Genomic DNA, 27,634 nt, shown 5'->3' with positions numbered 1-27,634 from the left:
GGTGATTAATTGCAATGAGATAGGAATGTCAAGTCTCATAACTATATCATCAGTAATTACTGCCTTCCATAGTTGTTATCTCACCACATTTTGGCTAACTAATCCTCTGGCCTGTTTTGGGTAGGATAGAAATTATCTTCAGACAATGCTCACCTGGAATCGTATAGATTCAACACCTCTATCCACTGTGCCACAGGCCCCAAAGTTGGTGAGACAACAACAAATATGGAAGACAGTAATTACTGAGAATAGAGTTACGAGACTCAGCATTCCTATCCCACTGCGGTTAATCACCTGAAGAAGGCCAAAGGATGAGTTGACCGAAATGTGATGAAACAACAATGAGGATAATAGTCTTCAAATAAATAAAATATACAAATTACTCATCTCAAAAGTACTCCAAAAAAAAAAAAAAAAAAAAAAAAAAAAAAAAGTAGTTTCTTGGTTTCCTCATTTTTCCTAAGCCATGATGTTTTCTTCATTCTTAGAGTGACATTCGCCCTGGGCAGGCTGAAGTACGGTTCTACGTAATTATAGGAGATCCACCTTCTCAGATTTTTTTATCTTCTCACTTTAAGAAGGAGTTGGTTTATCGTTAAGCATCAAGGACGCCCCTACGGAGTGCACTACTGTTTTGTGTGCTGGCTTAAGGAATCTTACTTTCCGACCTTGTGTCACATATTCCTGACATGAGAGGAAGATAAATACTGTCAAGTAACAGAAAATTACACTGGCGACATTGTATTATTGTAATTATTTTTTTTTTATGTGTTTGTCTTTTTATATCCGAGGAAATATCATTTAATTCGATTTTGGAAAATTTTTTCAAATACTTTTAAAAATCAGAAATTACAAAAATTGTGAATCAGAAATTATTTCAACATGTAATTACGAAAGTGCACAAACCAAAAATTTGAAAATTCAAATCGACACAAACAATAACAATATGTCCCTTAAAAGGGGGGGGGGAGAAAAATAAACTATTATAAGATGAATTTAGGAGGGGAACAGAAACAAAAACAATAAAAATTATTTAGTAGGTTGAAAGTTTTATGAGATGGGGTTGGATTTTATTGAATAAAGTCATTAGTTTAGTTTAATAAAAAGTTGAGAATCAGAGGATTATTTTTAAACTTTGGATAAACATTTTATAAGTATGTTAAAATATAATTGCTCAACAATTGATAAACATTAAAGAAAACTAAAATAGATTTAATGACAGGAACATTTATTCTGGAGGGCAAAGGTTGAAAAGACATATTTGAAGAGAGTAATCCACATACGTGATGAAATACACAGATCAACGAAAAAAAGAATCAAAATAGTAAACGTAAGTTGCTAATACGTTAATTACAAAATATAACAAAAAAGTTGTCCATGAATTTCCTATGCAAGATATTTTAATATTGGAAGCTGAGAGAGGAATTTGGCATCTGTTCAGTGTCCACAATATCCTCCCCTCGACAATGTAGGAAGATGTGGAAAATTTTGACCCATCAACATGTCGCCATTTTGCAGGTAAGTTACAATGCCACAGGAGGAGGATTCCTTTTAAATAATGTTGTGGTGTCCAACCTACAGATAATAATAAACTCTTCAACTTATTATAAAGACTAAGAGAATATTTCTCTTAACATTAGCACAAGTTATGTGCAAGTCATACGCACTTGGCAGTCGGACTGATGTATAATTATGCTATTTGTTGTATTTGCTTTTTTGTTTCGTATATAAAGTTACCTTCAATAAGTTTCCAGACCTTTTTTTTTTTTTTTTTTTTTTACAGGCATTAAAAATTGTCATAGACTCTTAAAAATTCAATATGTTATCGTTATACATCTTATGATTTCAGGTTCAAATGAACAGCTAAAGCAGAATTTGGAATATGCCTTACCAAAGCCTGATTGTCACAACAGGTGAACTTAGAAAAAAAAGCAATCTTGACGTGAGGACACCTTAGGCAAACGATATGCAATAAAATTCTGTTTTACACTTGGAAAAAAATGCAACAGAAACGTATAGAATGCTTTAGACTGCTTTTGGACCATCTTGCATGAATCGAGCACCAGTTTTTGAGTGGCATAAGAAATTTCAAGGAAGACAGGGATTTTATGAGGGATGATGAGAGGTGTGGGAAGAGTAAGGAAGTCATAACACCAGAGTTGATTGGCCAAATAAAGAATTTCATGGATAAGGACCGTCATGTGTCTAAGTGCACATTTTGATGTCAGTGTGGGAACTGTACACACTATTTGTGAGGAACTGAAGATGCAGAAGATTTGTGCAAAGTTTGTCCCAATGGTGTTCAGAGAAAACCAGAAAGAAAGACATTGCCATAACCAAGATGAGCATCAAGACAGTTCTTCACCCTCCATATAGTCTTCAGACCTTGCTCCTGTGACTTTTGGTTATGCCCTAAGTTCAAGGAAAATCTTAGAGGCTATCATTATGAGACAATTGAGGAGATGAAAGAGGATGTGACGAGGGTCATTGACATGTTCACACAAGAGAACTTTCATGGAACTTTCCAGAAGTTGTTGGAACGGTACAAGTGCATTGCAGCCGAAGGAGATTACTTCAAAGGGGAATAGAATTTCATGTGTGTACTATCAATAAAAGTGCTCATACGAAAAATAGTCTGGAAACTTATTTAAGACACCTCGTATTTTGTTTCTACTAACTAGAGTTGCGTCTTTCTTTCAGACCCTTACGAGACCACAACACTGACGACGATGAAAACGGTCATCCAGAACATCAGCAGCAGAAAAATTTAAGGACTTCAGACATTTGTCACGTACAACACTGGTGACGAGCGACACTTAAGTATTTTGAAATGGTCACGCACAACAAATAAAAAATGGTTTGGAGAGAAATTGAACTTAAATATTTCAATCATGAATTTTATTTTATACAAAACTCATATACGTTGTGCTTTTCAACTTTGCTTGAATTTTATAGCAATACTAACATGATACCCGCTGTTGACCAGGTCAACATGAAGTTTGGTTTGGTGGACACAGCTGCTATATTAAGAACATTGAGCACTTTCATTGATACCCTCACAACAACTTCAAAAATAAAAGAACGGATAATAACATTAAAATGATGTGATCGCCCAAAAAGAGAAGTACATGATCACCTCCCGACCAGATATTTCAGCAGAAGGGATACGAAGAGAAGGAGTATCCTAGCACTTTCTGTTGCCCCCTTCCTCCCCACAAAAAAAAAAAAAATTGAATCAATCAAAACAACTTTTCTTTCACTCAAAACAGCCGGGAGTGCCCATGCAATCACAAAAATAAAATAAATTTTTTTTTTAAAATGAGCCGCGACGGGTGGGCTCAAACATGAAATGCTAAAGAGGGGAAGAAGGCAAAAAGTTACAGGCAAACACATTTGCCGCCATGGTCACAAGTGCTTAGGACGTCATGATGTTGCAAAATAAGCTTTTTAAACAATTTTAGTTTGATATGTGTGCGTGACTTGCAAAAAACATAGCAAAATAACAGATTCCCATCTTCCAAAAAGTAGTCCAGTTAACCACCACACAATCTTTTTTCTAATTTTCACATATTATGCATCTGTGGCTTTGCACTTTCAGATGGTACTAGTTTCGACCGGATCGGATACGGAGGACGAAAGTTTTTAGTAAACATAGAAACACACTAACATATTTGCTTTATTTAACAGCAGTCGCCTGAGATGGTGGAAATTTTCTGTTTCTATGTCTATCCTTGCAGCTATGTCACTAATAAGGGTGACGTTATATGCCCGATAGTTAGGGACCTGAACCTTGGATTAATCACTAAGGAGGCCGTCCTATCAGCAGGTGCAAAGTACTGAGGCTACTGTATTGCCATTTGGTGAATGGATTCTGGACCATGCGGTAAGCTTCTAGTGGGGCTCTTGATGCCATATTTGTGGGAAATTGTTACGGTGTATCATGAGTTACAAAAAAAATTTTTTTTTGTTTCTTTTTCTCTCTTACTTTCTCTCTCTGTTCTGGTCTAACCAAGTCTGTCGACCAGTTCCACAAATCCCAAAACTCCATGAAAAGTCTCCAGAAAAAAAAATACACAATTAAACCCAGGACTCCAACTTCCAATGTAGACCTCCACTACCATGTCTCCTTTTCAGACATCAGGGGTCTACATTCCAACCTTCCAGAGGTTGAAATCCAATTACAGCAGACCAAACTGGACCTATTATTCCTAAGCAAAACTGGCATTGGACCGATTATTTTTCTAGATGAGTTCATAATTAACGGATACTCTAACTTAACATCAAAATCTGACCCCCAAGATCGCCATGGGCATGGAATATGTGTCTACATTAGAGATAGCTTTCTGTGTGGTAAGGACATCTCCAAAAAAGACTAAATTACCCTATATGTGATAGCTTTCTGTGTGGTAGGGACATCTCCAAAGAAGACTCTAAATTACCCTATATGTGCTTCCAAGTTGCACTTGCTCGCACTACTGCATTTATAACGGCGGATATTTAATCTTGAATCTTTAAGAGCATATTATCTGAGAAAATTGACCACATCTTGTCTGCTCATACTTTGGTTAACATTGACGTCTTTGGAGATTTCAATATTTACAATGTGGAATGGTTATGCCACTCAAACAAGATGATGATGGGAGGTTCTGTCACAATTTCTTTATTGCATATCACCTAACTCCGATTGTTCACGAACCCACCTATGTGCCAGACACTGACGGTTAGTATGCAAGTCTCCTAAACCTTTTCCTCACTTGCTCTGAGCTATGTTCATCCTCCGTTCTGTCTTCACTGGGATCTTCTGGCCACTTGGTTGTATCAGTTACGATAAAAATGAAATGTAATAAGTCTTTAGATATACCTCTATATTGTGCAGTGTATCAATACTTTATGGCTGACTGGGATAGTTTCCATACATTTATATCAGAGCTACCTCTGCATTCCATGTTTAAAAAGAATGTCATCTATAGTATCAGACCTAATGGAATGGTTAATTGTAGGTATAGACTGCTTCATACCCTCCAAACAATTCCAGCAAAAACCTAATAGCCAACCGTGGCTCTCCCCAGAATGTGCTGCTGCCATTAAGTACAGAAATCACTTTTTCCGTTGCTTCCAATGTAATAGATGTACTGAGTCTAAAGCCACTTTTATAACTGCCAGCAACCACTATATAAGAGTAATAAAGAACGCAAGATAGTTGTATGCTCAGCCCGTTAAGTCCAAAGTAGTAGACCAGTGGCTTGGTGCCCACCAGTTTTGGCAAATAGCAAACAGGGTCCAGAACAGAAGTGTGTGCTCTATCTCAATCATCATCAATGGATCTGAGGTCATCTCGTCAGCATCGGACAAAGCCAAACTCTTTGCCAAGAACTTTGCAGCTAATTCTACCCTATGCGATGAAGCCCCCCCCCACCCCACCCTGGTGTTTCCTCCTGTATCTGAAAACACACTACGCAACATACAAATATCTGTTCGTGATATTGTCAAGCTAATCAAAAATCTTGATTCCAGTAAAGCAAATGGCCCTGACAGCATTCCAATTATAGTGTTGATAAAGCTTCAACCAGAACTAGCTCCGATACTTACAAAGCTGTTTAAGCATTATCTTAAGGAGAATTGCTTCCTAACATCCTGGAAAACCTCATCAGTATGCCCTGTATTTAAGAATTCAGTTGATAAGTCATCTCCCTTTCAGTACAAACCAATAAGTCTCCTGTGCATCATGATTAAGTTGCCGGAATCTGTGTCAAAAAGAGAAGTAGTCAACCACCTCAGCAAAAATAACCTTCTTCGTGACACAATATGGTTTCCATTCTGCTAGATCTACAGCAGATGTGCTTATGGTTATATCTCATAGGATTAGTGAATCTCTCGATGGAGGCTTCCTTTCTAGAGCAATTGCTCTTGACATATCAAAGGCCTTTGATAGAGTATGGCATAAAGGTTTACTTCACAAGATCTCCAACTACGGTATAGCTGGAAATGTCTTAATTATTAAATCATTTCTCTGATAAGTTCATAAGAGTAGTAGTTGATGGGCAGAAATCAGAAGCTCACAGTATTAATGCTGGAGTCCTTCAGGTGTCCATCCTGGGCCCAATTCTTTTCCTGGTCTATTTAAATGATCTCCCAAATCACATTCTTACATAATTCATAGACATTTATGCTAACAGCACTACCATCTATGGCAACATTTCAAAGGCTGTAAATGACCAAGTTCTCTCTAATTCTCGTCTGATCTTGAGCATGTGGTACAATGGGGAAAGAGGTGGCTGGTTACTTTTAATGCATCTAAAAATCAAACTTCTATCTTTACATCATCACTCTGATTCCCATCTGGCATCAATTAAAATCAATGGCTCTTATTTTGGGGAGGCTCCATATCTTGACAAGCTTCTGGGTCTGACTTTTACTCCTGATCTGAAATGGAACACGTACATCAAATCCGTTGCCAACGTCGCTGGAAAAATGGTCGGATCATTCTATCACTCTGTAGACATCTCACTGCTGATGCAATTCTAAGAGCAAAGTATGTTCAAGAATAGAGTAATGTTGCCACATCTAGGCAGAAACTGCTAGAAAGACCTTATACTGCCTTGAGAGAGTTCAAAATAGGCTTTGTAGCCTTTGTAGTGAGAGACGTTTTTTCTCTTCCCCGCAACCTCTTTCCCACAGAAGACACGTTGCGAGCATGTCTGCTTTATCATTATTTTCATAGCCAGTGCTTTTCCGAGCTCCAATCTATCGTCCCTTCCCCTCACCAAACTTTCACAAGAAACACTCATCTAGTTGAAACCACCATCAATAATTTCCCCCACTCTTTATCTGTGCCAAAACCTAAACGTAGATTCCATGAACAAAGTTTCTTTCTTAGAACAGAACGCCTGTGGAACTCTTTTCCGTTTCCCTGCTTTCCAACTGACTACAATATGGTTGTCTTCAAGTCCAATATAAACAAATTCTTGTGTCGTTTCCCTTAAGTAATCCAATTTACTAAATTTCCACTATTAATGAGTACTATGATATTGTCCCATTCTCTACTGTACACTCACTAACCTTTATCCTTGAGTAGGCTTCAGGCCTTGATAAATGGTAACTCCTTTGTAAAAAAAAAAAAAAGAAAAAAAAATTTCTTTATCCATTTTTTATATACAAAAAATGATAACTGGAATACTATAGCCCTCCCCACCAAAAATGTCTAGTGTAAGATTTGAACCCATGATAACATATTGAAACCAAAAGGTGAGCATTTTATTCACAAAAAGGCCACCAATGTACTAAAAGTAATGATAAATCAAAAAAAAATAAATAAATAAAAAATTAAAAAAAAACGGAAAGAAACTGAGACATGTGCATGCGAGTATTATGTTTTTTCCTAAACAGTTCACTTCTTTTAAATAAAAAAAAACAAAAAAATACTCAAGCTGAGATCAAAACCCAAACCTAAAGTAAAGTATGATAACCATTAGATCATCTTGATACAATTTTTAAAAAGTTTTTTCAAATCTACTTATTCCTAACATAGTATGAGCTATTTGCACATGCATAGTTGAGAAACATTTGACAAATAGAAAATGCCTAACTACCAATTTTTCCATTTTGACCACCTAACAGCTCTTTTTTCCAGATGGGAACCAATTAAAAAGTTTTCCACGTGTCTGAATAATTTATATACCAAATTTTAAGTCTGAAGATCAAAAACTGTTGAGTATATAGGTTGAGAAGTGTCCTCGCTCGTACACACACAAACATTCTCACTTTTATAGTTATATAAATTAAAAAAAAGGATATTTTCTCTAAAACAGTCCGTTAAACATGTGGAATGATTTGATGTGGAAAGTTTTTTGGTCAGCTAAAACGAAATGCTAAAAATATTGAAACATTTGTTTTACCTACTTGTTATTTCGAAAAGCGAGTTTTGATGATTCAAAAACTTTTGACATTAGTAAGGATATCAAATCTAAAGGTCTGATTCAAAATCTATGGTTAGTTTGGTTCTTGATCAACCGTTTAACACACACACACATAACTTTGCTCTCTCTCCCTCTCTCTCTATATATATATATGCATAAGATTTGTAGAGAAACCCCCAGTATAGTGCTCGATTATAAAGAAAATATCAACCAAGAGTGTAATATTTATTTATATTTGTGTTACAGAAGATCAGAAAAACATTGGTACCATCAGTTTCAAATCCAACACAGAACTAGTCTCTGGTCGTCTATGTAGGATTCTCTTCAGCCTCTGAGAATCTGATGTTTGATGTATCCAATCTTGCACAAATAATAGAACAAAATAAAAAACATTAAAAAAAAATCAAGTGAAGCATGCATGGTCCCCCATGAATGTACACAGAGAACGAGGCATAAAAAAATGACTAAGTTAAGCATTTGAGCCCCCCCCCCATTTAGCCCCAAAAGTCCCCAGAGGACGTCAAATCCTGGTGAAAATGAACAAAGGGCCCAGTTTTAGGCCTTAGCAACTGTAAATTCGAGTTCTGCATGATGCAAAAAAAGAAATGACTAAGTCCATCATTCCCCCCCCCCTCCCAATTTAGCCCCGAAAGTCCCCAAGGCCGTAACACATTTAAACACTTCATCAAATCTCCACACTAACGTAATGTTCTTGCAATAACCCTTATCCCTGAGTGGCTTCCGGGCCTTGATAAGTGGTGATCACTGTGTAAAAAAAAAAAAAAAAAAAAAAAAAAATTGAGTTCAGCAACTAAATAGACATACACAGAAAATTTTGGACAAATATGGTTAAATAGTCCCAAAATTGGAGTGTTTTTATTAGCCCTAAAACAGCACCTAGGGTATACCTAAGAGTTATCACAAAGTATAGACCAACAAAATTATATAGAAATCAGTTAGTTACAACTTTCAGAAAGTTTTATAAAAATCCAAGGCATCAATTTTTTTTTTTCCTCCGGAAAATATGTTCTGTTACTGTTTTACTCATATCATGTTTAATGTTTGTGCAAAATTTCAAAAAGTCCCAAGGCATAGTTATTGAGAAAAGTGCAGACGGACGAACAGACAAGGGTGAATTTATTGGGGGGACCAAAAAAAAAAAAAAAAACAGCTGAAGCGAATGACATTCTTTTCATGCAAAATTGTCCATGAACATTTTCAATGTGCGCCAAATAATTTCATTGTTGTAGCATTATCAATTATTAAGCTTTGAAAGCACCCTCGCCACAACCTAGGCTTACAGGGACCATAAAAAACCCAGCTCTTATTAAAAAACAAAAACGAACAGCAGCAGCAGCTTGACTTTAAAGGTTAGAAACAATGATAGGCACAATATTAAGTAGGTTTTTCATGGACAAAATTTTTAATATTAGAACTGTGATGCCACATAAAGAGAAATTTAAGAAAATCATTGATTGAGACTTTATCCTTTTCTATAAACAAGAAATTCTAGTTAAAAAAAAAAATGCAAAATGTGACAGGCAAAAAAAAAAAAAGAAAGAAAAGAAATCTACAAGCAACTTTCATATTAAGTAAAATCAAAAATTCCAAGAAAATGATAATCTTAAAAAAAGCACATTTTGAACACATAAAATGAACACAAACACAATTATGGGATGCAGCTGTCACAGAACCGAATGAATGAAGCAATTCTTAGACAATTTTGGAAACGCTGCAAATCTGGTAAGCAATAAAATGGTTGAAAACACGTCATTCTTTAGAGATGAAAAATCATTATCAGCAATTTGGGGGGGGGGTTCTATATTAATTACAAAAGGAAGACTATTTTTGATATTTATGATCAAAAGAGAAAAAAAGACAACTGATCGGTTTCGGCCTCACTCCTCAAGAGCTGAATCAAGTTATGTTCTTTTAATTAAAGCAAAGAAAAAATATAATGGGGGAAACTATACATACTTAAAATAAAGCTGCGCTATGACCTATGTAAAATGCTTGAATATTTAAAAGAGGTTAATCCCTTTCAAACCTAAGACATTCCTTCTGTTTATAAAGAGAAAGTCTCTTTAAAACGAACGTGAATGATATCCAAGATCTTCAAAAGAAGACTTGAATGAGCACGACTCAAAATAGAAAATGAGTCAACGCTGAAATTCTTTGCACTTGACGGGTTTTTAAGTAAATGGTCAATTATGAAGACCCGGGTGTATTTAGAATGCTCATTGGGTGGTAGGTCCCATTTTTTATTTTGTTAGGGGTGTGTTGGACTATTTAATGTCATTCGGCCCACATAGTCAGCACTGCAAGTACATTTAAATTGATAAATTACATTATTATTATGGGAGTGGAGTTGAGTAGAAGACTTTTTGAAAGGTTTCATAAAGAACACAACATGTATACATTGGAAGCAAAATAGTATTTTTCAACTGTTGAGCTGACTCATTTAACAAATTTCTTACTTTCCCTAAACCAAGGCAAACTAATCCAAATTGGACATTTAATCTCTGTATTAAGTTTTATTTGGAAAAAAATCAATTATTTTCCTTTAGAATATTGACCTAATCATATTAAAAGGATACCAATTACTGAACCAAGTATTGTTTTTATATTAGCCTCCGGAAAGACGCCAGGGTAACCTTGCTAATGTTCGATTGTAAGATCGACTATTATTATTAAAAGTTAGATGTTTATTTAAAGAAGTTATTATTATGAAAGAGCATTATCATGATTTATCACTATGAAAATTGTGTTACAAGAACAAATAATGTTTATAAGTTTTGGAATACAGTGGAGATCTTAAAAACAAACAAATGAAGAGCTTTGTCAAACACATAAACAAAATACGTTTTCAAGCCTAGATATAAATAAATTTGGCCAGAGAAAATGTGACTGAGAAGTCACATGTTAGGTGTTTGTGTAATGGAATGATGTAAGCACAAAGGATTAGTTTTAATATATACAGACAAGAGTTGAAAGAGGGGAGTTGAAGAAGAGACATTAGATAGGTCAGACGGGACTTAGAATTTGAAAGCTAGTTTCTCTTATGACATTAGGTAGCGGCATATTCTAAGATAGCCTAAACGTAACAGAATGTTGTAATCTCTAAAGATGTCTGTCTGGAACCAGAGAATAAATGTTGTTATTTATAAATATAACTAGCCCCTCACTAATAAATGGCCATGTACCTTGTTTGGGATAAAACGTCAATAAAAAATACGGGCAAGTTAGAGTTGGAAGTTAAGAGTTGAAAAAAAAGGAGTTGACAAGGAGACATCAGATAGTCCATTAGAAGTCGGGAGAAGAGTTAGTCTCTCTTATGGCGCTAGGAAATAGCGTATTCCAAGATAGTCAAAACGTAAACAGAACGTTGTAATCTCTAAAGATGTCCGGCCAAAACCAAAGAATAAATGTGTTAAATATAAATATAACTATTGTGTCATATTGTCTTTGAACAACTAGGTACGTGTTTATTTGTCATTTAAAATGAATTGTTTTACATGCACTGTCCACAACTGTTGAACATACCAGCATCAACCGACATCTTAAATGTACGGACGGTTTATCATATATTATTATTATACAGAACCCAACAATGTAAGAGTATTGGTAATCGTTCAGAGTTCTTTTTTGTTTGCGGTATTAGGATTCAAACTGAATTAAACTTTCGTTTGTTAAGACAAAATGAATCTCAACATATATAAATGTTTATTGTAGATTGATGTAAGGTAACGCAATGGAATTTTTGTTACCAATATACCAAAGAAAGCTAAAATTGAATTACGCTCTCCTTTGTATATTTTATCGCAGGATGCAGATTATTAAATAAAAAGAAAACATGTTTACGTATTAAAAGTCGACAAAAGGTTTTATGGGTCGAGATAATAATTGTTTCTCATAAAAACCTACAAAAATGTTCGCCATTGTCGATCGCAGAACCAAACACATGCATACACCATCTATTTGCCTATACATGTCATTGTTAAAGCAAAATATTGCAAATTTCATCAACTCAACGAATGTTTTAAGGAATGGGAGGGGGGGGCAATAACTGGCTACAATATAAGAAATCAATACAGATATCATTTTTAAAATAGGGGAAACAAGTAAATAAGTCACTAATATCATGAGAGCATATAAATTTATTAACAGTTTTAGAATTTTTAATAAAATTTTGAAAAATAAAAAATCTTTTCGGCAACATTTACTAACATCCTTTAATAGAATAGAATGGCTTTTTACTTTGGTGTCAGAAATGGGTGAAAGTTTCACTGTTTGAGAATTTCAAATTCCAACAATTCTTCACATTTAATAAAAAGCAGAACACAAAATTTCAAACCATGATCCAAAGTTCAGCAAAAGACAACTATAATGTTCTTGCCTACATTTGGGTTTATGGAAGACCAAAATTTTTTGTATATTGAATGTTGCAATTTATTAAATTGAACAACTGGATTTTACGACCACAGTCTTGTATAATTGCAACATACCGTGCAAAACAAACTTATCACAACAAGAAAAACTACTCACTATTTCGCTCCATAATTGTACATTTTCATGTTTAAACTTTTCGAGATTAAATGCCAATTTATATAAGAAATTATAGATAAATGCATTCTCGATTTCATGTAATTTCGATTTTTTTTTTTTAAATAAAATAAATGGCCGACATACATTATTACTCGCACAAAAATGCAGAAATGTTTTCTTGCGTTGACCTAATCTTACTTTTAATCAAAATAGATAATTTAATCCCTTAATAAAACTTGGATTTTTTTTTTTTAATTCAATTTTCACTTCAAACAAGGTACAGTGCCACTTTGAAGTAGGGGGCTACTATCGGGGACAGAGGTTGCAAGGATATTATGAAGCGAGTAGAAGGCTTTCTTACACCTCGGGCTCTCTACTGTGTAGGGGTGGGATTTAGCTGCTTGTCGGGTTTGTCAGAGGTATTTACATTGAGGGAGTACACGTGTTTGTAGTTTGTCAGAGCATTCACCATTAAAATATTTGTAGAACAGGCAGAGGGATGATGAGTTTTTGCCCAAAATTTTCCTTACCATGTTCCACATTTGTTTATTTATATAGTTTTTGCATGATGTTCTTTTTGTTTCTCTAATAACTTTACGAGCCACTGCTCTTTTTTGCTTAAAAAGGTTTAAATTGTACTTTGTTGGTTGGGAGTTGAATTTTCGTAAGGCCGCTTTACGTTGGCGAATTGCTTTTTGGCATCCATTGTTAAACCAAATCTAATGCTGAGTAGGTGCCTGAAGCGAGATGAAGGTATGTGTTGGATTTATTGTTTAATATACACAAGTCATTGTCGTTAATAATTTTTTCAAGATTTTTCCCTTTCTTATCCAAGTATGCAGATCCCCATATATCGTTGTGACTATTGAAATCACCTAACAGTAAGGGTTTGGGTAACTGGGGTGGGATGTAGATGCAGATATATATAGTTCTATGTAGTGTGGCTGCTGCAGCAATGGCTTGAATGTTAGTGTTTAGATCTATTTTGCTTTGTGTGATATTATTTCTAATAAGTATAGATACTCCTCCAAAGGCTCTCTGTTGGGTATTGTGGATGTGATTGTATTGTTTGTAGTCTTTTATATTTATTTTATCTTCAGCTTTTAAAAAGGTTTCTTGGAGACATATGATGGCTCGTTGATGGTTTGTTATAAGAAGTAATAAGTCATTTATGTTGGGTTTTAGGCCCAGGCAGTTCCATTGGATGATTTTTTGGGTTATGATTAGATTTTATATATTTGTTTTTGACTTTTGTTAGTCGTTGGTGTCTGATCTTCGATCTTCCGTGTCCATTTCCTCAAATCTGTATTGGATTGAGTCTCTTGGTCTGGAAGATGAACGTGGTTTGTTTATTTTGGTTTTAGCTTCTTTGTTGGTTGGTGGTTTGTTTCCTTTTCCTTCATGGGCACTTTTTGGTGTCTGTTTTTTGGGTTTTTTTTCGGTGAGAAGGGGTTGTTTCTGTGGGTGTTGTAGCACTTTGGGGTTTTGTGGGTCTTTTGAGTTGAGTTTTGGAAGTTTTGTTCAGTTTTGTAATCTTTATTTTCGTTGTTGATTTGTTTTATAGTTTATTTTTAATTCTTTCATTAGTTTCCTTACTTCAAGTAATTTCATAATGTATTCTGGTTTGATGTTTAATAGGTTTTTGTTGTTTGGTTATTTGGTCCGGTGGCATGCTGTATGTTTTTTTTTATTTCTGAGTATTTTATATTTCCGGCTTTGTAATTATGTGTATTTTAATTTATATATGCATTTGTCTTCTTTCTGGTTAGCTTTTTAAACTCCCCCCACCCACCCCAAGCAAAACTCAATCACGTTCTCTCCCAGCCAAAAAAAAAAAAATTCCACGCTCTGTACCAAGGCTAGAGTTAAAATAGCATTAGGTCTGATAAATTTTCCGAAATTAGCGCAAACGTGGATTTATTTTCTATCATAGAAATGAGAAGATTATTTAAGTAATATCTACAATTATCCTTTCTTCGCTTCTACTAATAAAGAGGCCTGGTTGATATCTCTACCAAACCACTGGATATAGCTTGTAATTAACTGTTACTATAATTGTAACTGAAATCTACAGTGATATTAGCTGTGTCACTAGGACTTCTTCTGAATAGATACAATGTTTTATCCCCAAACTTAATGACTGCCTAAAAATATGAATTCCGAATCATGAAATAATTGGTTCTCTTTACCTCCAAGATGACTGCTTATGTCTAACCTGCATGCAAAATAAGGGAAAAGAAAGGAAGATTTTTATTCTTTTCTCCCAAGCTAAAACAATACTGTAAACTCTAAATCCAAATGAAACTTTACTGTATTTGAAAATAGTAAATAACCCTGACCCTTGAAAGCTAACAATCTGCCCCCCTCTAGCTGCCACTAAAACCCTATATTATACATACGCCTTAGTAGTGGAATCCCTAACCTCCAGCTCCTAACTTTCACATACTAACCGCCAGTCTTCACTAAACATCTATACATTTCTACCCCTGGCATACATTAGAGTTCATTCCTATCCAGTTTGGTACTTACCAGCCAAAGTATGCACTCGGATGCAAAGCAATCTTCAGTACATAACAATTGCTTCTTCCTAGATGGTTTTGCAACAAACAATACTAAACCAAATCCGATACTCCATGTCATGCAAAACTATGACTCTTAAATGAAAACTGAAATTATCTCCCCCTCAATAGTAGAAATACTGACAACTTCTATTTGCACCTACTGAAAACTTGCCCAGATATCTATTTACTTAATTATACATACGAAATACACCATAACTTAAAATGTACCTCCAGTTACACCCTGAGTGTACTGCACCTACACCTTAACCTTCGTAAACCTAAATATACAGTGACTGGGCTAAATTTCTTAGCTCAATTCCTAATACCTACTCAAACTATAACGTCATCCCGAACCTAAACTAACATAAAGTTAAAAAAAAAAAAAAAAAAAAAAAAATGGGAAACCTCAGGTCAGGCACTAATGCTTTTCTAATAAGCCGCCCCACAAAACCGCTTCCACTGCATGCCCCTAAATCACTTTGAGGAGTGTAACTATTCAGCAGATATATAACCTATACAAACTAACCCTGTAACATTAACTAACCACGCGGGGTCGCAGGAATACCTGGAGTAGGACCCAGGCGCGGAGGAAACCCTCTCAGGGCTGATGAACCTAGTAGATCTTCCCAGATCACCCGTCTAGGAGAAGGAAAACTCTGAAACTAAACCAAAGGGGAGGGAGTCCTCTCTAGTCTTGGACGACAACCTTCCTAGAGCCGGTGACTCAAACAAATTACCGGTCTGCAAACCTAAATTGCTTAAGGAGTAGATAGGCTCTGTCTATCGCCCGGCTTCCATACTCCTTCTTTGCCTATTAGTCAGGCGCAGAGACACCATCACAGTGAATCGACAAAACACTTAGTGGTAGATCTTGTTTCTTGTCTAGGGCAATGAATGCCGTTTCTCCACTCCCAACACATCCCACCCCTCATAACTGGGCACTTGGGAGTGCTTGAGTACCACGCATGCCTGTGCAATTAGATTGGGGTGATCTTCTGATGGGCTGAGGGTACCGGATTGACAGTTCCTGCCTGCTGTTTCCGACTGTTAGTACAAGTGCTCTAACTCTTTAGTAGCGCTTAGAGCGGCTGCTCCATCAACAGTTGTATAATATCGGGATGTTTGTAGTGCCATGTCGCGCATGGAAAGGGACCCTGCACTCATCCCCGATGGGCTTTCCCGAGGCCACAGTCCTAGTTGAAGAAAGGTCAGCTGATGGTCTACTTGTGTTGCATGTCTGTTACCCTGCATAACCTCTTGCTCAGCCCCCCCCCTCACCTAACTGAAACTCTTTAAAAACATGATGACAGTTCAACCAAAAAATAAGCTTAAACCAGGCCTAAGGACAAACAAATCCAACTCGCCTCCTCCCTTGAGGCTTGCATTCACTAACATCCGTGAGCTTAGAACTAACTTAGTTGATATTGAAGCATTTCTCCTAACAAATACCCCGGATATCTTAGCACTAAGCGAGACTAACCTACACTCCTCTATCTCCTCTAACTACTCTAACATGCCTGGCTATCTCCCACTCTGCCGTAAGGACTCTGATAGACATATGCACGGACTTGGAGTCTACATTCGTAACACCCTCACCCTGACTAGAGAAACAAACCTAAAAACGGACGATCAAGCTTTTATGTGCTTTAGAGTAAACATACAACACAACATTAGCTACTTTTATTTTCTCTACCGCTCTCCCTCGACCCAGAACTGCACCATAATAAACAAAGTCTCTGACAGCATAAACACAGCAATCTCCCTTGACACTAGCGCATAAGTACATGTATTTGGTGACTTTAATGCTCACCACAAAAACTGGCTTGGATTCTCTACTCACACAGATACAGCGGGCAGCACAACTCATAGCTTCACTATATCTCACTCCCTATCACAAATGGTTACGTTTCCAACCCATTTCCCTGACCAGCAAGAACAACAAGCATCACTTCTAGATCTGTTTCTGACTACAGTTCCTGAGGATTGTACAACAAATGCTGACAGCCCACTCGGGAACGCTGACCATGCAGTGATAATGGTAGAAATCGCCCTAAATTCTAGACCCAAAACTGAAGAGCCAGTGCTCAAAACAACGAGATATTATAAAAAGGCTGACTGGGAAGCCATCAGAGATCTTATCAGAGATGCCTCATGGGGAAATATTTTTTTCTCTTTCTGCTGAAAAATGAGACCACTGAATGGTTCAAAACAGCAATGGAAGCACATGTTCCCATGCGGAAATTTTATAGCAAGCCCCACTCTCTCCAATGGTTTACTTTGACTTGCGCAACTGTCATTGCTCAAAGGCAGCATGCATACCACAGATTTAACCGACATAAGTCCAGTTCAAACAAACAGAAGTATATAGAAGCTAGAAGTAACGTTAAGAAAGAAATAGCGACAGCTAAGAGAGAATTTACTGAAACCACTAAAAAACGCATCGAAGCACAAAAATTAGGAAATCGTGACTTCTGGAAAATCTACAACAGTGTAGTAAATAATGGGCAATCAACAATTTCCCCGGTAACCAACAATCACGAGGTTGTTTGCTCAGCAACCGACAAGGCTAATATGCTTGCCAGCCGGTTTGCCTCAAACTCCACACTGGACCCTACCAACCACCCCCTGCCTGACTTTCCTTTGCGGACAGACGCCACGCTAGACGATCTAAAAATCACCCCTGCTCAGGTACACGCTATCATAAAAAACCTTGACACTTCAAAAGCATGTGGACCTGATCTCATCCCAGCTGTGCTATTAAAAAAGTGCTCAGCCGAAGTAGCTCCAGTTCTCTCCAAAATCTACAACAAATGCCTTAATGAATCATGCTTTCCGGGCTGTTGGAAAACTGCTTCTGTGGTACTAGTTTTCAAGAATTCTGGCGTAGAACTGACCCATCAAATTATCGCCCTATTAGCCTCCTCCCACTTTTCGCCAAAATATTTGAGACCGTAATTAACCAGGCTCTAGTCCGGCACCTTACAGATGCTAAACTTCTGACTGACAAACAATATGGATTTAGACATGCCCGCTCCACAGTTGACATCCTCACTGTAATCTCTGAACGTATATACCATTCACTGGACGAAGCGGGGGGAGGGCAGAGCGGTAGCTCTAGATATATCTAAGGCTTTTGACAGGGTATGGCACAAGGGTCTACTCAGGAAAATTAAATCATACGGTATCACTGGTAGAATACTTAACATAATTAGGTCCTTCTTAGATAAGAGAAAAACCCAGGTTGTCCTCGATGGTCGTACGTCTAAACAGTGGGATATAAATGCGGGAGTGCCTCAGGGGTCTATCCTTGGACCTCTATTGTTCCTAATATTTATTAATGACCTCCCTGACAAAACTGCCTCTGAGATGGGTATATATGCTGATGACACTACACTCTATAAAAGGCATGACAGGAAAACAAATGAACACATATCTAAAGAAATGGCAAAAACACTAGAGGATGACCTCCAATCTGTAGTGGAATGGGGACATAAATGGATGGTCACATTCAATGCTGCCAAGACTAAACTGGTTTCCTTCAATAATTACAAGAAACCTTCCCTGTCACCAATAGCAATGGCCAGTGACTCCCTGTCTGAGAGTACATCTTTCAAACTGCTTAGCCTAACGTTCACAGGAAACATGAGTTGGAACAATTATATTGAAAACATTGCCAGGGCCGCTGCGAAAAAGGTAGGCTCTCTCTACCGTGCTAGAAAACTACTGACACCTGAAAGTATCCTGTACTTCTACAAGGCCACTATTCGCCCATGTATGGAGTATTGTTGTCACATTTGGGCTGGTGCATCTGCTACTAGTCTCTCGCTCCTTGACAAGGTTCAAAAGAGAGTCGCCAATCTGATAGGCCCTGAACTGGCATCTAAGCTTCAGCCTCTGTCCCATCGACGAAATGTAGCATCCTTTTGCCTGTTCTACAAGTATTTTAAAGGTGAATGCTCTGATGAACTGCAGACACTTGTGCCCCCACGACGTAGACACCCTCGACAAACCCGACAGGCAGCTAAATCCCACCCCCACACAGTAGAGATCCCTAGATGCAAAAGATCATTCTACTCCAGTAGTTTCTTCCCCGGAACCGCTCGACTCTGGAATTCCATTCCAAGTTCCTGCTTCCCCAACTGTACTGACATGCAGAAGTTCAAGTGCAAAGTGAACCAACATCTTGCTGTCCAAATCCCAACATAACGCCCCAGTAGTTGTTGCCCCTGATAGTAGCCCCCTACACCAAAGTGGCAATGCGCCTTGTTTGGGGTGAAAAAGTAATAAAAAAAAAAAAAAAAAGGTTACAAGCTTCTTGGAAGGTTATATTTTTTGTATATTTTATTTTAATAATTTCTTTTTCTTTCTTCCATTTGTCAAATTCTTTTGAAATTGCACTATGGCCTTTTTGTGGAGAAAACAAGACCCATACAGATTGCCAAAATGTATTATTTTGGTTCTTTTTGGCAATCTGTATGGGTCTTGTTTTCTCCACACCTCATGCATACTGGAAAGCGTGTGCACCTTCTCGATGGTGTCCGTACCTTTGACAGTTGTAGCATCTGAGAGGGTTTGGTATGTATGATTCCATATTTATTTTTCATATCCTATTTTGATGTTACTTGGGATTTGATGGGTATTAAAAGTTAGAATATAGGAGTTTGTATTGATGGTTTCACCATATTTTTTAATTTGGATCCTTTTTACATCGATAACATTTTGATATTTTAGGTTAATTTTAATTTCTTCCAAGAAGCACAGTGATAGTTCTGAACTGATTACTCCTTTACTAGTATTCAACGTTTTGTGAGGATAGATTTTTACTTCTTGGTTGTTAAAAAGTCTTCATTTAAAGATTCTGTGATATGTTTTTGGCTTTCTACTTTCACTAGTAGTGTGCCTTTATTTAGTTTTTTGACCATTTTTGGTTTGATACTTGAGAAAATTTTCTCTATTTTGAAGGGAGACACTTTTGTTATCGGTTCTCCTTCGGTTGCTTCAATAATTATGAAAAAAGGTAGATTTTGAACGAGATTTTGGTGTTGTGATTCTGTTTCTGAATCTGAACTAGATTTGTCTGAAACTTCACAATGGTTTCTTTTTTTAGGCTTTTTATTTGTCATTTAAATATTTTGAATTTTTCATTTCTCCTGCTCCCCACCCGCCTCGGAGCCCTATCTGGGAAGTGTTGGGGGGGGGGCATTCGCCCCAACACAACAAGGATACAAGAGAAGTATACTCTTCCGGCTGATGGACTCAAACATCTGTGTTTCCTTCGTCCTTTCTAACGGCCTCATTTCTAGAAAAAATGTTAGTTTTCCAGTCGCGTTTTATCCATTCTTCAGCAAGTTGATTGCTTACTAAATCAGTTTATTGCCTAATGTGGAGAGCGTGAGCGTATTTTCTTGTTGTTTTTGTCTTGATTTAGGTATGAGCAACCGATTGATTGGATCGGGCCTATCCAACCGCCTGTCTTAACCCAAGTAAGGGCCGGCGTGTTACACCTCATGTCCTAATAGGACCTTGAACATGATCTGCTCAATCACCAGGATGCCGTCCTTAGGCATTACGGGTTCCCATCACAGTCAACAGGTGACCCCATTGAGAGACTTTTACTCTCTGCAGGGGGGCAGTTGGTGTATCCTAATGCTCCACCGACAGTAGGGAAAGAAAAGAAAGGGGGGAAGGGGCTGTTGTTTTTGTTTTACAAAAGAGAATAGAAAAATAAAAAGGAACATCAATGTAGGTGCAATTCATCTCGGGAACCCAATAGAAGCCTGATCTGGCAGCACCAGAAATACAGACATTAAAGAAATAATAAATAAATATAGACATTAAAACACCATTTTCTAAAATTAACTAGTTTTAAAAAATGTTAATTTACTAACTAAACAGTCCCATGAAAATTAGACTTCCCTAAGCTTGAATCATGAGAATCGGAAATAGTCGAAAGACGTACAGGAAACAGAAAATGGCCGAAAGACATACAGGAAATAGAAAATGGCCGAAAGACGTACAGGAAATAGAAAATGGCCGAAAGACGTACAGGAAATAGAAAATGGCCGAAAGACGTACAGGAAACAGAAAATGGTCGAAAGACGTACAGGAAACAGAAAATGGTCGAAAGACGTACAGGAAACAGAAAATGGTCGAAAGACGTACAGGAAATAGAAAATGGTCAGAACACGTACAAGAAATAGAAAATGGTCGAAAGACGTACAAGAAATAGAAAATGATCGAAAGACGTACAGGAAATAGAAAATGGTCGAAAGACGTACAGGAAATAGAAAATGGTCGAAAGACGTACAGGAAATAGAAAATGGTCGAAAGACGTACAGGAAATAGAAAATGGTCAGAAGACGTACAAGAAATAGAAAATGGTTGAAAGACGTACAAGAAATAGAAAATGGTTGAAAGACGTACAAGAAATAGAAAATGGTTGAAAGACGTACAAGAAATAGAAAATGGTTGAAAGACGTACAAGAAATAGAAAATGGTCGAAAGACGTACAAGAAACAGAAAATGGTCGAAAGACGTACAAGAAATAGAAAATGGTCGAAAGACGTACAAGAAATAGAAAATGGTCGAAAGACGTACAAGAAATAGAAAATGGTCGAAAGACGTACAAGAAACAGAAAATGGTTGAAAGACGTACAGGAAATAGAAAATGGTTGAAAGACTTACAAGAAACAGAAAATGGTCGAAAGACGTACAAGGAACAGAAAATGGTTGAAAGACGTACAAGAAATAGAAAATGGTTGAAAGACGTACAAGAAACAGAAAACGGTTGAAAGACGTACAAGAAATAGAAAATGGTCGAAAGACGTACAAGAAATAGAAAATGGTCGAAAGACGTACAAGAAATAGAAAATGGTCGAAAGACGTACAAGAAATAGAAAATGATTGAAAGACGTACAGGAAATAGAAAATGATTGAAAGACGTACAAGAAATAGAAAATGGTCGAAAGACGTACAAGAAATAGAAAATGATTGAAAGACGTACAAGAAATAGAAAATGGTCGAAAGACGTACAAGAAATAGAAAATGGTTGAAAGACGTACAAGAAATAGAAAATGATTGAAAGACGTACAAGAAATAGAAAATGGTTGAAAGACGTACAAGAAATAGAAAATGGTTGAAAGACGTACAAGAAATAGAAAATGGTCGAAAGACGTACAAGAAATAGAAAATGATTGAAAGACGTACAAGAAATAGAAAATGGTCGAAAGACGTACAAGAAATAGAAAATGATTGAAAGACGTACAAGAAATAGAAAATGATTGAAAGACGTACAAGAAATAGAAAATGATTGAAAGACGTACAAGAAATAGAAAATGATTGAAAGACGTACAAGAAATAGAAAATGGTTGAAACACGTACAAGAAATAGAAAATGGTCGAAAGACGTACAAGAAATAGAAAATGGTCGAAAGACGTACAAGAAATAGAAAATGGTCGAAAGACGTACAAGAAACAGAAAATGGTTGAAAGACGTACAAGAAATAGAAAATGATTGAAAGACGTACAAGAAATAGAAAATGGTCGAAAGACGTACAAGAAATAGAAAATGGTTGAAAGACATACAAGAAATAGAAAATGGTCGAAAGACGTACAAGAAATAGAAAATGGTCGAAAGACGTACAAGAAATAGAAAATGGTCGAAAGACGTACAAGAAATAGAAAATGGTCGAAAGACGTACAAGAAATAGAAAATGATTGAAAGACGTACAGGAAATAGAAAATGATTGAAAGACGTACAGGAAATAGAAACTGGTTGAAAGACGTACAAGAAATAGAAAATGGTCGAAAGACGTACAAGAAATAGAAAATGATTGAAAGACATACAAGAAATAGAAAATGGTAGAAAGACGTACAAGAAATAGAAAATGGTCGAAAGACGTACAAGAAATAGAAAATGGTTGAAAGACGTACAAGAAACAGAAAATGATTGAAAGACGTACAAGAAATAGAAAATGATTGAAAGACGTACAAGAAATAGAAAATGGTCGAAAGACGTACAAGAAATAGAAAATGGTTGAAAGACATACAAGAAATAGAAAATGGTCGAAAGACGTACAAGAAATAGAAAATGGTCGAAAGACGTACAAGAAATAGAAAATGATTGAAAGACGTACAGGAAATAGAAAATGGTTGAAAGACGTACAGGAAATAGAAACTGGTTGAAAGACGTACAGGAAATAGAAACTGGTTGAAAGACGTACAAGAAACAGAAAATGGTTGAAAGACGTACAAGAAATAGAAAATGGTCGAAAGACGTACAAGAAATAGAAAATGGTCGAAAGACGTACAAGAAATAGAAAATGGTCGAAAGACGTACAAGAAATAGAAAATGGTCGAAAGACGTACAAGAAATAGAAAATGATTGAAAGACGTACAGGAAATAGAAAATGGTTGAAAGACGTACAGGAAATAGAAACTGGTTGAAAGACGTACAGGAAATAGAAACTGGTTGAAAGACGTACAAGAAACAGAAAATGGTTGAAAGACGTACAAGAAATAGAAAATGGTCGAAAGACGTACAAGAAATAGAAAATGGTCGAAAGACGTACAAGAAATAGAAAATGGTTGAAAGACGTACAGGAAATAGAAAATGGTTGAAAGACGTACAGGAAATAGAAACTGGTTGAAAGACGTACAAGAAACAGAAAATGGTTGAAAGACGTACAAGAAATAGAAAATGATTGAAAGACGTACAAGAAATAGAAAATGATTGAAAGACGTACAAGAAATAGAAAATGGTCGAAAGACGTACAAGAAATAGAAAATGGTAGAAAGACGTACAAGAAATAGAAAATGGTCGAAAGACCTACAGGAAATAGAAAATGGTCGAAAGACGTACAAGAAATAGAAAATGATTGAAAGACGTACAAGAAATAGAAAATGGTCGAAAGACGTACAAGAAATAGAAAATGGTTGAAAGACGTACAAGAAATAGAAAATGATTGAAAGACGTACAAGAAATAGAAAATGGTCGAAAGACGTACAAGAAATAGAAAATGATTGAAAGACGTACAAGAAATAGAAAATGGTCGAAAGACGTACAAGAAATAGAAAATGATTGAAAGACGTACAAGAAATAGAAAATGGTTGAAAGACGTACAAGAAATAGAAAATGGTCGAAAGACGTACAAGAAATAGAAAATGGTTGAAAGACGTACAAGAAATAGAAAATGATTGAAAGACGTACAAGAAATAGAAAATGGTCGAAAGACGTACAAGAAATAGAAAATGATTGAAAGACGTACAAGAAATAGAAAATGGTCGAAAGACGTACAAGAAATAGAAAATGATTGAAAGACGTACAAGAAATAGAAAATGGTTGAAAGACGTACAAGAAATAGAAAATGATTGAAAGACGTACAAGAAATAGAAAATGGTTGAAAGACGTACAAGAAATAGAAAATGGTCGAAAGACGTACAAGAAATAGAAAATGATTGAAAGACGTACAAGAAATAGAAAATGGTCGAAAGACGTACAAGAAATAGAAAATGATTGAAAGACGTACAAGAAATAGAAAATGGTTGAAAGACGTACAAGAAATAGAAAATGGTCGAAAGACGTACAAGAAATAGAAAATGGTTGAAAGACGTACAAGAAATAGAAAATGATTGAAAGACGTACAAGAAATAGAAAATGATCGAAAGACGTACAAGAAATAGAAAATGGTCGAAAGACGTACAAGAAATAGAAAATGGTCGAAAGACGTACAAGAAATAGAAAATGGTCGAAACACGTACAAGAAATAGAAAATGGTCGAAACACGTACAAGAAATAGAAAATGGTCGAAAGACATACAAGAAATAGAAAATGGTCGAAAGACGTACAAGAAATAGAAAATGATTGAAAGACGTACAAGAAATAGAAAATGGTCGAAAGACGTACAAGAAATAGAAAATGGTTGAAAGACTTACAAGAAATAAAAAATGGTTTCAGAAATTCAGACTCAACAAAAGGAGAAATGAAATAAAGAATAATTGACCGAGCAAAAAAAAAACTAAAGGTCATAAAAGTAAAAAACATATGGTGACACATTTCATCTCCTCCTTTTAAAAACACACTAATTCTTTTCAAAAGACATGCCTACCACACACGGTGAGGAAGGAAAAGAAAATCCAGATAAGAAGAAAACAAAAATTAATGAAAAAAAAAAAAAAAAAATCACATTAATCAAAAGCTTACAAATCCAAAAGATAACAAAAAACACAAAAAGCACAAAACAAAAACACACAAAAATGAAAAATAAAAAAAAAACACACACACAATGTAAAAAACACAGACAACAGAAAAAAATAAATAAATAAATTGAATATTCGAGTAAGAAAGCGGATTTATTTTTCCAGCAAGCACTAACAAGATTAATCAGCTTATTCCGCATCTCAGATAAATCTTTGACAAATCTTGAAATATTTGGAACGTTTAAAAATGTGCGATTGAATAATTGAAAGCTTTCATGAAAACCTGTCAAAAATATTTGACAGATTCCATAACAGATTTGTTATATTTTTTTTGTTTTTACTGCTTTTTCACCTCAAATAAGGCACAATATGAATGTAAGGGGTTACTATTTGGGACAAAATTTGCAAGGACACTATGTAGGGAGTTGAGCAGCAAGATGTCTGTACACATTACACTTAAACTTCTGCTTGTTAGTATTGTCAGGGAGGCAGGGACCCAGGGGAGAATTTTAAAGTCTTGCAGTTCGAGGGAACAATCTATCAGGTAAGATTTTTTTTTTTTTTTTTTTTTTTTTTTTACATATTGATCACCACTTATCAAGGCCCGGAAGCCACTCAGGGATAAGGGTTATTGCAAGTACATTACGTTAGTGTGGAGATTTGATGAAGTGTTTACTTAAGGGGGCGGTTCATTAGGAATTTGTTAACATTGGACTTGAAGACATCCAAGTTGTATTCCGGTGGGAAGCAGGCAGACGGAACAGAGTTCCACAGGCATGCAGTTCTAAGAAAGAAGCTTTGTTCATGGAATCCATGTTTTGATTTAGGCACAGATATAGAGTGGGGGAAATTTTTCACAGTGGATTCAGCTAGACGGGTGTTTTTCGTGAAAGATTGGCGAGGGGGGACCAGAGATTGGAGTTCAGACGAGCACCTGCTTTTTTGCCATCTAGTAATCCTTACATTGAAGGGGTGGGATTTTGCTGATTAAGTTGATTCAATAATTTTTGCGATTCATAAAAATAATAAAGCAGTTAAAAAAAAAAAATTGCACGATTGAAGATGATAAATAGAAACAAAAACGTGTTAGCTGCGTATTTTTAATACAATATTACGATTATGACATGAAGAGTCTGGAAACTTTCATATCTCAATTCAGATAATAAAGGATGACCTAAATTTATAATTTAAAAAAATTTTTTTGGAAATCACTCCAGACAAGGAATGAAGCCATTTGATGTAAGCAGCTAAAAAATATGTTTAAAAAATACTTCAAGGTCAAAAACTAGTCAACGCTAAGTGTAAGATGAATAAATTCTGCCCTCCTCCGCCAAAAAAAAACTAAAAAAAACAGCAATTCTTCCCCCTTTATAAGAAACATTGCCCATGGAATGAGAGGATTAAAGGACAAAATAAAGGAAGATCACGAAGCTGCCAAAAGTAAACCTAAGGTCTTTTGAGTTTGGGCTATTCGATGCAAAAATGATACAAATATTGTAAACAATTCTTTTGTTTTCGTTTGTACGTTGACATATCAACTCTTTTGTATTGATCGAAAAAGATTCCTGGAACACCATTTGCTACTGTACTCCTAGCAATGGAAGTGCATACGTTTCCAAATTTCAATTCTGAACTTTTTTTAGATGAAGGCTGATTATTTATATTTATAAGGCTGATTATATTATATTATTTATTTATATATTGTTTTGACGAGACTATTGTTCTCATCTTGAGTGTTATTTGTGCAATGTTTCGGGAAGTGTAGCCTTCCCCCTTTTTCAGACACGTTGGTTGTTACTTTGGAAAAGAAGGGAGAAAAGTTACTGGCTCTGAAGATGGTTTCGTATTGTTGAAGTTGTTTTTTGGCCATGGTTTCATATGTCTGAAAACAGAGCCAAGAGGAAAAAAATACCAGGACTAGCTGATCACATATGGAAAGAAAAAAACAAAAAACAGGCTTCCGTTTGTGGAACGAGGTCAAAATGATTCACAGGGATGCAAGATGGAGAGTCAGGTTTGTTGGTTGTTTTTGTTTTACAGCATATCAATCCTTTTCAGGTTATTTAATGCCGAATCCGGTGATTTTGAAAAAAAAAATTTTAATAGAATATATTTGTTTTTTCAAGTCTGTCTCTGTTTAATCCATTGTTGGGACCCTAACAGGTACTACCACTTTGCATCAGAATGGACTTGGGAGCAATGGCAATTAAGGGGTGGCTCCACATTCCCCAAAGCCTGCAAGCTGGGGCCTCACCATCGGATATAGTTTAAGGTCATATCAAGGACCTAGAGAGTCAGACAACTCAAAGAAGTGGCACATATGCTAAAAAGAGAAATATTGCTAGGAAGACCAAGCATAGAAATAAGTATGGGAACCTCTAATTGTAGCAAGAACAAAAATTTGTACAACACTACC

The 27,634-nt window shown here is 36.1% G+C and overlaps 1 protein-coding gene across 2 annotated transcripts in view; it reads right to left on the bottom strand.

Annotated features, from left to right (window-relative positions):
- LOC145243849 (sorting nexin-17-like) overlaps window positions 1–27,634 on the bottom strand; it is a 169,557-nt gene that overhangs the window by 7,746 nt on the left and 134,177 nt on the right. The gene's annotated exons all lie outside the window — the stretch shown is intronic.

The sequence above is a fragment of the Euprymna scolopes genome, chromosome 22 (genome assembly GCF_053919585.1).
Source record: "Euprymna scolopes isolate OS-2025 chromosome 22, ASM5391958v1, whole genome shotgun sequence".
In the NCBI taxonomy this organism is placed as follows: Eukaryota; Metazoa; Mollusca; class Cephalopoda; order Sepiida; family Sepiolidae; genus Euprymna; species Euprymna scolopes.
The sequence above is the reverse complement of the archived record's forward strand: the minus strand, read 5'-3'. Positions and strand labels throughout refer to the sequence as shown.